Genomic DNA, 13,561 nt, shown 5'->3' on the forward strand with positions numbered 1-13,561 from the left:
ACATTTTAGGAGAGTGTTTCTGTACTACATCGTGTGAATACATGACTGAAAGCCATATTAGCAATGTAGAAGGGAATAAGTAAATAGAAAAGACCATGAGTTCTGTGGGTTTTCTTAAGAAGGAATTCAGACATATACACAGCTGTCTATATTTAAGGTATATAAAGTATACCATCTTGGATACTTCATTACCTGGTTACTAAGACTTAAAATTTAATTTTTACATGTTAATAAAAGAAAAACATTTTTACAGAACTATCCTTTCTTCTGAAGAGATACAATTTCCTTTATGCATTTGTTGGAAGATGTTTCATCCTTTCCTTTATGATTTATTTCTTTGAATCTTGTCTGATTAAACACTGTAAGATTTATTTCTTCAATATTATGTTCCTCACAGAATTCTAACGGTAGAACAGTGGGAAAAGAGCTGGAGCAGAATAAAAACATATTGATTTAATTCAATTTTTACATCCATTTCAAGTTATCTTACCTTTGAGTGTAAGTGGGTTTGGGGAGGCTGAGAGGAATACAAGCTAGAAATTCTACTTGATTGATCAGCAATAAAAATAAATGATCTCATTTAAAAATTTACAATTAAATGATGAAACGTTGAATGGCCATATTAGTTTGACAATAGGTGCCATGGGACATATATAAAAGGAAGTTGTGACAAAGCAGCAAAAAGCTAATTTTAGTCAAAGAACATTCTCCATTATGTCTAGAAAATATGGCTTTTTTGGCATACTTTTGGATTCATCTTCTTGCAAATGGAGCTTTGAAATCAATACATATTACCAACAGAACTCTTTTTAACAGCTTAGTTGTAACAAACTGAAGAAGTCAAGGTTTTCTTGTCAGGATTTGCCTCTCTTAAGGTATTTACAGTAAAGAAATCTTATGCAAAAGTCTTAATTGTTTAATTTGAAAGTGTGATGAAACTATTTTATACTGGATAAATTGCTGTTCTAATGGGTAGTGTATCACAATGGATAAATCATTAAAGTGAAAAATTCTGGAAAGGTGGACAGAGATCTGGAAATCTCATGTCTTCTTGCCCTCCTTCCACCTGTCCACTTCAGCACAGTTGTTCCTGGCTGGCTTACTGTAGTTTAAAAAAAATAAGTTTACTATAAATACATCTTAGTATTTTATTACTGAAACATTTGGGGTCCTTTAGACATAGCCTATTCCTTGGACTGCTTGGTGCTATGCAGATTAAAAAGTTGGAGAACAATGGGAAAATGTGCTGTATTATTGATCTGTTTGCCAGCTCTACCACCGCAGAATCTCAAAGGCTTTTTCCTTGGCTTCTCAGCAAAGGACAGTTTCAAAGAGGAACATGGTGGATGTTTGCTCCTGCTGGGGTGAGCTGTGACACTGAAGACATCAGGAAGATGTTCTACAGTAGTTGCAGTGACCCTGTCATTCCATTATGTTGCCAGGGAAAGTGTCCTCCCCCAGGCAGGTATGATGAGTATAAGAAAAATAACTTATGAAGTCTTTGAAAGTTAGAGTTATATTTGAAGTAATCAGGACTGGGGATCTGGCAGGGTCACACCTGGCAAGAGGTGACATACCGAGACCAACACAGTAACTGTCCAGGAAGCTAAGGGAGAAGGGAAAAAGTGTATTTGAAGAGACCAAAGCCAAGTGCCATTTCAAGCAGACACAAAATTGCAAGACTAGGCAAGAATATTCATCTCTATGGAGAATCAAGCAGTATAAATGGCAGAACAACTGAAATATCTGTCTCCTGAGAGAAAAAAAGTGTTCCTTCGTTTGGAAAGGGGATGTTTCTGTCTGTGTATCCAGCTAGTGCTTAAAGATAGTACAAGTGAAACAAACATTCTCAGCTCTCGCTTCTGAGTCAGGCTAAATCATTCATTCTCATTTTGATCTGAAATAATGTTCTGAACCAAGCAAAATATATGACACTTTTTTTTTAACACAGTTATATTGTATAAGATGAGAATACTTGTGTTTCAGATTTTTCTTCTACTTTCGACTTAGAAAGATTTCTCTCAGGATCTGGTTACCTTTATATTTGAACACATCCATCTACTAAGTGGCAAAGAAAACAGTTATGTATGTTAAGAAGTGGGGGGTGGGTCTGCTAAATAACTTGAAAATAAACAGTACCTTTGATTTGATTTTCAGGCACACCAAATAGCTCTGATTCTAAATGGCATTATAGAATAGAACCAATAGACATGCGACACTAAGCATGGAGATTTCCACCACCACATCGCCCCCCACCCCCCCCCCCCCCCCACCCCTGGGGTTAATACCCATGGAAGGAAAGCAGATAATTTTAATTTTAGATTTCAAGTTTCCTCCCACATTTTTCAGCAATATTAAAATTTTCAGACTCCTCATCTGAGTTACAGACATGTGGATCAATATGTAGTCTGCATCCAAAGGAGTAACATTTGCTCCTGCACTTTAACCTTGAGCTGCTGGAGGTTTACCACTGACTTCACAGGTATCATGTTTCCATTCATAATTAATAAGTAAACACTTCATGCAGTGTTGTCAGTGGATAATATTTTTGTATTGTACATCATGATAAAAAAAGGCTAATCCTTAGTAGTATCTTTGGGGATTTTGCAGACATCAAGGCTGGAACATATCTGAACAGTATTTTTAAGGAAGAGATGAATGTGTTTCACAGCATGTTGATCTGTACTTGTGCATGAATGATTAATATACTTTTGGTCCAGCTTCAGCTGCATTTCTTTAGAAACAGCCAAGAAGCATCCTATGATCTCATATCTCATATCTATCGATAGATCGATACGTGGGTATACATATATTTACCTTTATTGTGTGTCAGGTCTTGCATTATAAATCAAGCCTTGGCAAAAAAGAAAGCTATAGAGATGCCAGATTTCTAATGTATCAGGTTTAGTATTTATTAATTGTTATTTTCATTGTGAATCTCTTTCCATGCTTTCTCATTTTTGACTGAGAATCACTTGATAGATGCTATAATTTCCTGAGTTTTTCTCTGCATTAAAAACCTGTCAATGCTACCTGACATGTATTATGGAAAAAAAATGCCAAGTCCCCATTATTCTGCTTAAAATAGGCCCTTATTAATGGGTTGATTTTTAAAAATCTCCTTTTTCTTCTAATGTAAATCAAAACAAGTAGAAAGAAAAACAAGAAGTTCACTAGGAAGTTGGAATGGCTAAAAAATGGGGACAAAGAGTGATTAATTCTTTTAATGCAACAAGGACTCAGTCCTCAACTGAGCTTTGGGGAATTTGTGTTTCTGGGGATAAGGAAGAGTAAAATCAGTGCACCTCAAACAGCATCACTTAAAAGTCGTGTGTTAAATAACTGTCCTGGGTTTACCAGTAGCCATTTTGCTCCTTCTTAGTAACTGGTGCAAGCTCTGTGTTTTGACTTCCAGCCTGGGCAGAGAGCTGATAACACTGATTGTTTTTAATTGTTAAGTAATGTTTATTCTGGCCAAGGATTTTGTGAGCCTCATGCTCTGCCGGGGATGAGGGGAGGCCGGGAGGAAGCAGAGACAGGACACCTGACCTAAGCTAGCCAAAGAGGTATTCCATACCACAGCACATCATGCCCAGGGAGGTAACTGGGAGTTACCCGGAAGGGCACACTCTCTCTTCGGGGGGGGTCGAGCTCGTTCGGCAGTGGTATCGTATTCTCTTCTCTTGTTATTTTCTCTTATCATTACTATCATTGGCGGTAGCAGCAGTGATTTGCGTTATATCTTATTTACTGGGCTGTTCTTATCTCAACCCGTGGGAGTTACATTCTCTCGATTCTCCTCCCTATCCCTCCAGGAGTGGGGAGGGTCGGGGGTGGCGGGGGGGGGGGTGAGTGAATGAGCTTTTGTGGTTGGGTTTAAACCACGACAATAACGTAAGTTGCTACATTAAGCATCTTTTCTGCCAATTTACATGGGAACTTTGTATTTATTTTTTCATAGTGCATCTTCTGAAGAACCCCTTATGCTATTATTACTTAGTGAACCTCACACTGTCAACAGAATAATTTTGCTTTTATTGCTATGCACAATAAATTGCTTTTAATGTTGAGATTGTTTCCAGTCTAATACCTAGGATAATAAGAACTGTTTTCATAATGATTTTGAAGTATCATAACCAACTCAAACTGCAAAGAGTGTGTTGGTGGGTTTTTTTAAGGAATGACACTTAACAACTCGATACTGTAATAGCTGCCCAGAAGTCTTGCACGTAATTATAAATCCTGCTTCACATTAGTGCTGGGAAAACATTAAGTCTAAATGATTACAAATACATGATCTGAGTAGTTTGGTATGTCAGTTTGAAACATTACTTTATGGTCATATCCTAGATGAAGCTTCTGTTTTCGTGGAGTACTTACATTTCTACCACAATAATCCGCTGTGAACCAATAAGAAAAGGCAAGTATATGTGGAAATTATACTGCCTGAGGAAAACCTGCCATATTCAGTATAGTGATAACCAGCTCAGACAAGAGGAATTTGAGTGAAGTAAAAGCTAATTCTGTTTCCTTGTTTCTAAAAAATGACATAAAAGAGATGACAACTGTCTTGGTTTAGTGACATACAGTGCATATGAGCAAAAATCCTATGGTGTAAATTGATGAAAGGCTTCACTGTTATTAGGATGTGAAGTATCTTTAGAATGCTACGGGGTAAATTCAACCTACATGCAACATCAGTGAAGTTATGGCAAGTTGCCAGGGAGATCTGGACATGCTACAAAATGTGGCTCGATTTTTTTTCTACTGCAAGCTCTCCTTGTTTGTGCTCCAAGCTGGCCAGCCCCAAAATAGCTGCATTTCATAAATCATTAGCCCTGACTGTGCTTAAGTGAATCAATCACCACCCCTCCAGTGGCTCAGAGGAGCATCACGCAAATGCCCCTCCACGCACACAGATCAGAGAAATTTGTTTCTGTATTTATTGTCCCAGGTGCACGTTGTTCACCCCCTGCCAGCCTGAATCCAACCTGCTGCTGCACTGGCCCCTTTCACCCAAGTCCTTGCTTCAACAGCTGACATCACTATGATTTTTCTTCCACTGCTTCAGAAATACGCTCAGTTTGGCCTCATGACAGAAGAAATCATGCTGCCTGGATGTGAGAAGGTCCAGGACGATTGCATTGTTCAAACTGAAAAGATGTGAAAGTGCTGTCTGCTCTTTCTGGTGCATCATTGCTTTCATCTGCAAAGTGGTGAAAACTGAGCTCCTACCCCGTGAAATGCTTCAAGAGTGCTGGCTTGTGGGAGTATTTGGGAGAGAGACAAAAAGCTAAGCTTATTCATGGAATCATAAAAACATAGAATGGTTTGGGTTGGAAGGGGTCTTCAAGATCATGTAGTTCCAACACACAGCAATGGGCAGGGACACCTTCCTCTAGGCCAGGTTGCTCCACCATCCAGACTGGCCTTAAACACTGCCAGGGATGGGACAGCCACAGCTTCTCTGGGCAATCTGTGCCAGTGCCTCACCACTCTCACAGTGAAAAATTCCTTCCCAATGCATGATAATATTATTCATCTTCATTGTACCTACAATCTCAAATGGAAATTAATCAATTTTGTCATGATTGTGTGCCATACATTGAAATAAACTTGATACGAAGTGAGGCAGTTGACAGCTTGAAGGCTGAATCTATCTCAAACATGACTGCAGATACATCCAGCTTAAAACATGGAGATTTTTTAGTCAGAGGTATTTGAACTTAATTCTCAAGAAAATGAAACTGAATTTATTTCCCACCACCATTGATCATTTTAAAAACAACACAAATCATGAATTATTCATATTTTCTTCCACGGCTTTTTGTCAGATCTAACAGTTATTTGGGCGCTGCATAGCAAGCTGTCTGTCTATCTATCAATCAATCTTTTTTTCTATATGTCTATCTATCTATCATCTATCTATCTATCTATCTATCTATCTATCTATCTATCTATCTATCTATCTATCTATCTACCTATCTATCAGTTCTTTGGCCTGTTTCATAAAGCAAAAAGGTTGATCTTTCTTGGACAAATGTACACAATTATTCATGCATGCTTATTTTTCAAGAAAGAGCTTGCTCCTACACAATTACATGAAGAGAAACCTAGCAACAAGTGATGTGTAAACAGATATTTCGCAGAAGTGATTGTCTCTTGTCCTCCTCAGAATCCTTGAGTTGGAAATGTAAATCCACTGGGATTACATAATTTCATTGTTCAGATATTAATGTGCCACATTTCATTAGGGCCTGTGGTAGAATATTTTCTCTTCTTTATTACATCTGTGACTTGTAGCTGGAAATTCAAAATGGATCAGCCTGGGGTACTGCTACAGCACAATACCATCTGACAAAATGCGTAATAAATCCCATGAAGAGGTGATATACAGCCTGCTCCTAAGTAAACTTTCACCTGATGCTAACAAAACTATCTGCATCTGCCTGATAACAGGAAACCATTATGATTTTCTTGTTATGTAGCTTTTCCTTCACTTGTTGGTGAACATGCCTGCTTGTATGTTGATGAATGACTCTTACATTATTAGCTAAAGCTGTTTACTTCTTTGGCTTCTAAATACCACTAACTATAAATGCTACATGTTTTCGGCGGATTCATGGAAATAATTTCATGGAAAAAGCCATCATTCTTTTCGGCTATAAATTCACTAATAAACTTCCTTCATAAGAAAGCTATAGTTTTGCTGATCTTAATGGACATTCCATTGTGTTCTCATGTAAATGAGCACAGCATATTGATGGAACAAAAACCTACCGAGTGGGAAGAGGAGTATGTGATGGAAGAAACAGAAGAAAGTCTGATAGTTAATCTAAACTATAATATTTCAGTAGTTAGCTTTCAAGAACACTGTAGAATGCTGTCAGCTTTTTGTAAAGATTTTGTGTAGGTTTTGCTTATCAACTATGAAGAAATGGTATTCAGAGAGGTTTGCTATTATTTTTAAATATACTACTGAAGATTCTTCATGGTAATTTATTCAGGTTTTCAGAATGTTTTCTATCATAAATTATACATATTAAAGATCCTGTAAGTGCTTTTGTTCAGTATGTCATTTCATGTAACTATTTCCTGAAGTTGGACTCTTCTTTAGGGATTGTAGTGATAGGACAAGGGGCAACAGGTTCAAGCTTAAACAGGGGAAGTTTAGATTGAACATAAGGAAGAAATTCTTTACTGTGAGGGTGGTGAGGCACTGGAATGGGTTGCCCAGGGAAGTTGTGAATGCTCCATCCCTGGCAGTGTCCAAGGCCAGGTTGGACAGAGCCTTGGGTGCCATAGTTTAGTGTGAGGTGTCCCTGCCCATGGCAGGAGGTTTGGAACTAGATGATCTTGAGGTCCTTTCCAACCCCAACTATGATTCTATGATTCTATGACTTCACACAGCCACACTGAAATAATGGTTAAAAAACTTCACTGGAAATCAGTGAAACCTTTCTTTTGGCATTTTGTCATTGGGCCTATTTTGATGCATCAAAATGGTGTATGTCATTGTGATATTTGAGTTTGACATTGTAAGCATGCTCCTCTGCCTGCATGTACACAGTTCTTTCCTGGGAGTTGAAACTGCTGGTGAGAAAGTTATTAAAAAAAATTAAGTAAAAATGTCTTCTTTGGAGAAGCAATTTCATTTCTTTAATCTGCAAGGGTCTGTATTTCATGGTCTGTCTTTGGAAGAGTTATATGATGTTTGCTTCGATTATGCAGCTGGTGGCATTTACACTATGCTGCCTCTAAAGCAAGGGACTTCACTCCTCAGACTGGCTTTACCTATTGTCCTTTTCTGCAGACCAGGTGCATGCTCTGGTGCTGCGAAACCAGTCTGTTTCCATCCAGAAGGCAGAGGCAGAGGAAGGCTCAAGGTTACATCTCTAAGGATCAGCTTGCAAGGAGCTGGTATAGAATAATGCATAGATAGAAGTATGATTAAACAACCTTATTTCATCGAAGGCAGAATGTGCAAGCTGAGGACATTGCTGCAGATTTGCAGGCAATATGTGGATGCATCTTATTGTGATATTTGTAAATAATGTTGAGATATTTATAAATAATGTTGAGAAAGTCCTGTAGGTACTAAGATCTATATATTGCAATGTATTCAAAATATTTTCCTTGATGCAATGATAAGAGTGACATTGACAAAATGTCTGAAATGTGTTATGAAGGTATCTATCAAAGCATCATAATCATGTTCACAAGTGAAATCAAAAATTCAAACTAGAAAGAGCAGAATATAATTATGAACGTTGAGGGTGGCATTTGCATCTATAGCCCCACACTCTGAATGCCATTCTTATAAATCTTAAACATTTTCTGCCAGCTGCTAAAGCTATTAAACAGTCTGAATACTTACAAGGAAAGAAACACAAATGCTGCTTTCTTCTTCGTGGAGTGTTTCATACTTGTTCTTTGCTGTTTTCCTCTATTGCAGTAAGCCATCTGCACTGAAAGTAATAACCACTCACTCTCTATGGGAACTGCAACTGAGAGGCATACCTTGAAAGGTGACATTCAGCTCAGCCAAGCATGTGTTAATCAAATTTCCCATAAAACATCTAAAAATCTCTTTGGATATTTTCATGTGATTTCAGCCTAATAGTTTTCCAGCTCAAAAGGATAAAGGCCTCTTTTGCTGCATACAGTGGGAACACTTGTTGGAAGCGCATGAGAATGCCGCTCCAAAACACTCATTTGAAGGCCCAAAATGGGCTAAGGCAAATGCTATGTACATATCCGTGTCCTGAGAGAGCATGTCAGCACACACACAAAGTCTCTCACATTGGTACCACAGGGCTGAATGATTGTGTCAGATAGATAGTTTTGGAAAGTCTTTAGGCTCCAAGGCTCTGTATCACTCATGGCAGCACTTTTGACAAACATGAAGTTTCTACCACGCTTGTGAAGCTTTAATAATGTTTGCAATACACTACAGACCCCTCAGAACAGAATAAATTTCTTTTTTTTTTTTTTTTTTTTTTTTTGGTAATTCACTGTCATACAGTCCAGTCCTTTGAAAAATCACCTGGGAACTCTTCTTGCTGTAATATGGGTAATAATATTATCTGCATAGTCCATTACACGGAAGCAGCTTTGCCTACAGAAATGTCTCTTCTAAGTTATTACTTCCCCAGAACTGATATGATTCCTTCTTTTCTTTTTCTTTCTTTCTTATTTTCATGTATTAATAAACTGCTAATTGAAAAATGCAACTAATTCATCCTTACCCCATCTCCTCAGCCCATCTATTTCTGTCACAGTCAAAAGAGATCTTTCCCAATCAATCAATATTTTCCCTATTTTCTGAGCAATACTCCTTGTTACCTTGCTATCAGGCTGGAGTACCTAGTTGGAAAGGGATCTGAGAATATAATAATATTTACTATTCTGGGGTGAGAGGAGAAAGCACATTTGATTTTCCTGCCTGTGCATCTAAGTGAGTACCCCCACTATCCAACAAAGTAAAATAAGCAACAACTGAACCCAGGGTTCCACCTAACTTGCTAGAAGAATCTGAAGAGGCCATTTGTACCTTCTTTTTTTCTTCCCCTCCACTGTTTTCTCTGAAGTACTTCCTCCACTGTGAAGAAGTTATTTTCACTTGACATACCTTTATGAATATTCCCTAAGGACTCTCAAAACTGTCAGGTAGTTTAGACAGCTTTTTCCTGTTGTGATATTTAACCTTCTTACTTGTCTAACTTGGTGGCAAAGCTGTTATTTTCAGCTTATCAGACAAGCTTTTGTTTTTGTGTTCTTTTGCCTTTTTGTTTTTCTTTTTTTCTATAGAGCCATCTTGCAGCCTTCTTAATTAATTATAGGCATCAATTATTCCAAGTTCAAATAAATTTTAGTGTAAACCTAATAACTTTGTGTACAAAAAATTATCCGCCTTGAAAATTTCGCAGTATATTTTTTAAGACAAAGGGTATTTTAAAGAACATTCTGAGGAAAAAAAAAAGAAAAATTGAAACATTTCTTCATTTTAATAAGTATCTGAAATTAAATTGTGCAACCGCAATTCTACTGCATCTAAAAAGGTTGTAATTTTGCACAGGAAATGAATAATGACATTTAAAATGAGAAATTATGCAATAAGAGTAGTCATTTTCTGTGAAATAAAGGACAGGCAAGATATTTATATGTTTGAATTGATTTAAAGGTACCTGATTTGCAATGATATCCTACTAAACTTGTACTTTTACCAAAACACCCTGAGATTTCATACCTATAGGTGGTTTCTGAACACAGCACCTTGACCTTAATTTTGGCTTAACGGTGGTCTGGACTTCCTGTTATGAGTAGTTGGGATTAGAGAACAGCCTTTTAAGAAAAGAAACAGTTTTCATTCCTTTTCATAAAAAAAATATATATCCAGAATAGTCTGGGGAATATGTCTGAACTGCTGTTTGTAGACATTTCCTTTATATTACAGCCAGGTGTAAAATAAATGTGTACCAGTTTGCAGACCAGAAGATGAACAAACAGTGCTGAAGATGCTGAGTGGATGCTGTTTTCTTCCTAGAGAAGTTAATGTCATGTTTTATCTGTGTGCATAGATCCAAAAGGTTGATGATCTATGAGAATATTAGCCCAGACATTTAAAAACTATGTCTTAGAAATATAAATTGTAAAACTGTAAATTTCCATGGAATACGTATTTTTAGTCCTGGTGGTTCACAGTGCAGGTGGCAAGGTCACATTTTAAAGTACAGATACAGCTTTTGTACCAACTCCCCTTTCTCTTCCCAAAACATGGCCCTTTCTGGAGAATTTGCTGAAATATAGGTAAGTTAAGTCAAGCATGGAGATCTGCCCGAGAAGCAGGCAGCCATGAGCATGGATCGACACTATCACATTGACTCAAACAAGTAGGAAAAAAAAGGGCATATGAATACAATTCTGCTGACTGCAACAAGAGTATAAAAACGTATTTCTGTTCAGAACAAAGCTTCTTATTGTAAGTGTGTGTGTTTGCAAAATCTGGTTGGTTCTTGTAAAAACAAAGGAAAAAGCACAACACTACAGTGTTGTCAGGACTTTTAAAAATACATTTTAAATCTATGAAGAATAAGTAATTTCATCATGTTCTTTTCTTAAGAGAATGCAATGTTATAGCTGTAGAAATTGAGTTTTGTCTTGATATGTGGTTTCTTAAAAATATGCCCAACCCCCTAAGTAGTGATATTTGCATTAAATGATGCATACTTAAGACTGTAATGTTTAACCAGATATCATGAGATGTAGTACCAGAAGGTAAAATACAGTGAAATAGCATTGTTTCTTTTAATATAACCAGATGTTTTATGAAAAAGTACTTTAGACAGAAGTCTTCACCAATTGAACAAGAGAAAGAATAGGAATGTCCATAGTCTGGCCGTATCTGTTACACTGGTTGGCCTTAAAAAGTACTGTGTTGGATTTCAAAGTATATAAAATAGAAAAATAGGATAATTTTCACAGCTTTATCTTTTCTTTTTTATATCTATTCTCCAGTTCTTCTTCCATCTACAATGGCTGGATACCAGGTCTTCATTCTCATGGAAAGGGGTGTCTTTATTTTCAGGCACTTTCCAAAGATTGTCTTCAGTGGGAGCTGTCAGATGTCGATGGGTCTGGTCATGTACATAGGTGTTCAGCCTGACTCTCCAACTTCATTTAATCTGTCAGCAGACCAAATACTCCATCTACATGGTGGTATGTCATGTGACTCAGTCAGAGCTGCACGGTGGCTGCAGCAAATCTCACCCCACGGCTGGACACAGCTGCGGAGGCTGGCCATGCACTGGTGCTTGAGAATCAACCCAAAATTATTATTTCAGCTCTTGCATATATGCAGTTATATGGAGATTTTGGTCTGTGTCTTGTAGTTCTCTATGATTTGGAAAACTGGTGGTAGGCAAGTCAGCTATTGAAGATTCAGGGCTTCTTTGAGAGGGTCCTTTCCATCTTGAAACCCAAACTGTTTAAAACGGTTAAAAACCTGTCGTTGTCCGTGCCCTTGTGCACCCCCAGCCTGCTGGCTGGGAGGGTCAGGGGCAAGGCCCTTACTCTGTGTAAGAACTGCTCAGCAGTAACGAATAAATCCCTGTGTTGCCATCAACACTATTTGCAGCACAATATCCAAATCATATCCCTATACCAGCTACTATGAAGAAAATTAAATCTATCCCAGCCAAAATCAGCACAGTTACTGAAGCCAACTGTAGCTAGAATATCTGAAAAACACAGCACAGCAGTGTCTATGAAATGCAGGCAGACCTGTTTAAATTGAAGTAATAAGTACTTCACTGTAATTACTACTGTCAGAGTTTGCTAATCTTTACTCGTACTGAGCAGTACCTTTTTCTGTGAATAGAGACACTGCATTTAAACAGGAAGTTCTGCAGAATAACATGATAGAACAAGTGACAAGAAATTGAATAGAGAATTGTGAATACTATATAGTGAAGCATAATTCAGGAGACATGGGGATATTTATATGGTGCCCGAGATCTGTAAAGGTACCATAGACTATTTATAGCAGGAGCTAAAAACTACACCACATACAACTCAAAACAAGGTAGGAAGCCTTTGTGAGGTAACAAGCCTTTGTGAGGATTTTATGGTCTGAGTGCATGAAGACAAAAATACTGGAGGTGCTTTAGTTGCTGGAAAGTATCAGGGATCCTCTATGAGGCTCCTGGGAGTCCTCTCAGCAAGAAAGGAAATTACAGTTAGAGCCTTGTCTTTTTGCCTCAAGAATGAAAGAGTCAGGAGACTGTTGTGGAAGAATCTTTGATGGACAAAGAAAACAAACTAATTTTCTAGTTCCAGGTTCAAGTTATGGAGGTAGAAGTCAAAACAAAGACATCAACCTTACCCTATACTTCTGACTTTTAAACTAATCAGGTTTACCTGCCGCTGCTAGGAGGAAATAAAAGCAACCCATGAGATTAGCCTCAGAGCCATATTTGCGAGCTTACCTGAAAAGCAGCAAATCCTCAACTCCTGAATGAATTCCTTTTCCATAGCAGAACAGATATAAATATCAGCTCTAGTTTACCATCTAAGTAAGATTTTTGCCTCCATTTCTGTTAATATGATAATGCTTCAACACCTTTTAAATTAGAATCATAGAATAGTTAGGGCTGGAAAGGACCTCAAGATCATCCAGTTCCAACCCCCCTGCCACAGGCAGGGACACCTCACACCAAACCATCCCACCCAAGGCTTCATCCAACCTGGCCTTGAACACCGCCAGGGATGGAGCACTCACAGCCTCCCTGGGCAACCGATTCCAGTGCCTCACCACCCTAACAGGAAAGAAATTAAAGCCTTATTGTTAAGGAAAAAATATTAAACCAGTTTTAATAATCAAAAAGTATGATATTTGAATTTGCCATGGCAACAGGAAACTTTCCTCAGTTTCCTAATCATCATAGCAAGAAGAAAATATCGTAGAATCATAGAACCACAGAACTGTCAGGGTTGGAAAGGACCCAGGTTCCAACCCCCTTGCCATGGGCAGGGGCACCTCACACTAAATCATGTCACCCAA

Source organism: Lathamus discolor, chromosome 3 (genome assembly GCF_037157495.1).
Source record: "Lathamus discolor isolate bLatDis1 chromosome 3, bLatDis1.hap1, whole genome shotgun sequence".
NCBI lineage: Eukaryota > Metazoa > Chordata > Aves > Psittaciformes > Psittacidae > Lathamus > Lathamus discolor.